We start from the raw sequence: 3,298 nt of genomic DNA, 5'->3' as shown, positions 1-3,298 counted from the left end.
TTTGTTTTGCTTGTAATCATATCTTCTTGAGATTTCCTGATATTTTGGATATTTTTACGATCTTTTTCTCTTTTAATCTCTCTTTTTCATATCTGCAAGCCATAAATAAAAAAAACATCAAATCTTAATATTTAAGTGAAAGATAACTGCTAAATAAATATTTTTAAAGATATTTTCAATATATTTTTATTATCAAAATAACTCATATTTAGCAGTTATCAATGATCAATTTGGAGTAGATGATCCCCTTTGAGCATCCTAGGGTGCCACAATTATTCAGCAACATATGAGCCAAATTAAGCTTAATGCAAACATGAAAAGCAAGGAACAATGATTCCACTACTGAGCACCATGCTCTATATATAACTTCCAAATGCTAAGGTGATAACCAAAATTTTTGAGGCATGTAGAAGGTGAAAAGGTTGTGGTATTTTATTTCTTGTTGGTTCAAGTTTGATGCATCGAATCTCAAATTCATCTCTAGAAAAAAAGGTTGTATAGGCACCAAAAATCATTGAAGTGAAACAGCAGATGTCAATAGCCGTTTTAGAACTGGAATTCAACTCGATATCCCCAGAATTATTCCCCCCACCCCCATTAGAGCTAAAAGCAGAATCTGACAAGAGGCAAGCAAACTTTCAAAAGCAAAATTGTGTTTTGTAACACACAAGCAACATGATAATATGCATATTGGTTTGAACATAACCGAGCACAAGATTTGTTGAGGCATTGACTAAATAGAAAGCTTCCCAATTATTATTAAATCTGATCTGTCAGCAATATCACCCAATCTAACTTGTTATGATAGTTTCACCACCCATTTCAAACATCATAAACAATTCCACATTGGATAATTCTGAAAATTCAGATCAGCAATCAAATTTGTCAAACCAAACATCATCCTATAAGCATAAAATGTAGTGAGTTAAACAAACCATTTGGTCCTTATAGGTGACACTCACTTAAGAATCAGTCCTTGTATGCAAAAAGCTTAAGTTTTAGTCTCTATAAAGCTATAAGGGCATATAGGGACTAAAACTTAAGAAACATAGTAAAAGCAGGGCCAATGTGTACAAACAAGTAATAAGAGCGTATATGGACTATAACTTCAATTTTTTTCATACAGGAACTGATTCATAAATGAGTGTTGCGAATAAGGATCAAATGATTCGTTTAACCAATGTAATTCTAAGGTCTAAAGCTAACTGCTATCAATTTATACAGTTAATGGATGACTGCATAAATTCACTAGAGAGGAGGAGGAATGTGTCCTTTATAAGTTACCGCTAAAAAGTTAACAGGGAAATTATACATCTGACTATAATCAAATAGATGATGATGATACAGAAATTAGATATAGATAATGATGCATCTACCTGTACCATATTTTTTGCACATGCTGAAGCTCAACCCCTCCTTAGTTTCATTGTTGTAGTACTGCCTCCTACCAGTATAATGTATTGTTGAAATTGCTTCATCTGGCTGAGAACTCTTGAGTAATCTGAAAATCAAATTTTATATGTACATACTCATTTGTACTGCTTGATCTCCAGATTCCAATATTTTTATCATCCCTGTCTCCACCATCACTTTCAAGAAAAACTCAAAAATTGAGAGTCCCTTTGTCATTCATGTTCAATAAATAGCCAATCATGTGTAAAATTTCTTGAAAAGCCCTTGCCTCATCACCCATAACTGTTTCAGGCAAAGACTTCTGGACATCAATTTCAAAACCAAAGCCTTCATAAACACACAAGCACTTGGCAGTGGAAGCAGCTTCCCTCATCATTGAATGAAAGGTTTCATCTCTAACCGGAAGCCTCCCTTTTCGTTTTCTGCAATTTCCATTACATTATTAATCAAACTGGAGAGGAGAACACATGGCCAACTTTCAACATTATATCACCAATAATCTTCTGCTCAGACCACAAATTATCCTCTTGAAACAATGACAGCATCCCCAGAATACAATGCATAGCCCTCCACATTCCATGGCTCATGACATTCTCAAACGACTTCGTTGCTTGGCTGGCCATCGTTGCGTTCTTTTAAGCCTGTTGCAGTTCTCAGTTTCACTCTTCCATATTCTGTCTCATTAGCTGAGACTCTTCAAGAACAGACGCATGAGACAGGGCAACATCCACTTCAACTATCTCCATCTCACGGTAGGTCCAAACTCTAGTGCTTGAATTATGCCACAGAGCCACCACTACTCGCAGCTCCTAGAGCAGAATTACGCCTCAAAATCTTCACCCCCTTGGTCTTTCTTATCTCCAACACATTAGAGTCGTTCACCGGAATAGAATTCTGAAAATATAATCAAAATAAAAGTTAGCAGTCTTCACCCCCTTCTGGATCAAATTAAAGGGGTTCAATTTGATCCAGAAGGGGGATATGTGAGGCAATGGCTACCTGAGATGGCAAGAATGTCAACCGAGTGGATCCATCATCCTTCGGACGCACCGCTTCCTGTGCTTAGAGCAGCAGGAGTTATCCCAAGCCAATAATTGATATAGATTTGGCCAGAGAAAGACTCACTGAAGCTATATTCAAGATGTGGGAATCTGAAGCAGCTGACTCTGAACCAAGGGATGAAGTTGTTGTAGACAACTCTAACACTGTTGAAAATTTGGACACTCGAAAAGTTGTGGTTCTGGGAAAGGCTCCATCAGCTACTATTTCAGCTAATGATCAAAAGGTGCCAGCACTTCAGGATTCCAAAACAGAACCACCTAGGCGGAAGAGGCCAAAACATATGGTAGAGGAGGGGAAGAACAAGGATAACTCTCAAAATCATAACAAAGATACTGGCATGTCAAGCATTGACCAAGACATTTGCTCTACAGCTGATTCTTCATCATGTAAGAAGCAGTGTGCCAGTACAAGCTCATTCATTTTCAGTTCCACAGCAGTGGTCCTCATCTACTAATCTGAAGTGACCATGGCAAGATCAGATTGACATGGAGCAGAGTTCAAGCAAAGATGGTATGTATATTCTTTCATTTCCAAGGGAGAAAGAAATGAAAATACAGAATCAGACAAGAAACATCTTCACAAAAAGTTAATTGAATAAATGTTTGTTATAATAGTTTAGCTGATCTAAGAAAATTTCAGAACTACATTCATTAATAGCTTAAATATGAAGTCTAAGCTACAACTAATGCAACAGCAATATGATTGCCTGCAACTGAAGGAAGAAACTTGGACAAAACAGAAATAAAGAAAAAAATATTGTGAAAGGCACAATGATGTTAGGAGAAATGGAAAGTTGCCTCGTTGTCCTTACTGATATAATAAA

General features: G+C 36.6%; 1 pseudogene; it reads right to left on the bottom strand.

Moving 5' to 3' along the window:
- Positions 1–217: 217 nt before the first annotated feature.
- Positions 218–2,922, bottom strand: LOC114396315 (annotated as a pseudogene).
- Between the last annotated feature and the right edge of the window lie 376 nt (positions 2,923–3,298).

Source organism: Glycine soja, chromosome 18, assembly GCF_004193775.1.
Source record: "Glycine soja cultivar W05 chromosome 18, ASM419377v2, whole genome shotgun sequence".
NCBI classification, from domain to species: domain Eukaryota; kingdom Viridiplantae; phylum Streptophyta; class Magnoliopsida; order Fabales; family Fabaceae; genus Glycine; species Glycine soja.
This window is presented reverse-complemented; position numbering and strand designations above follow the sequence as displayed.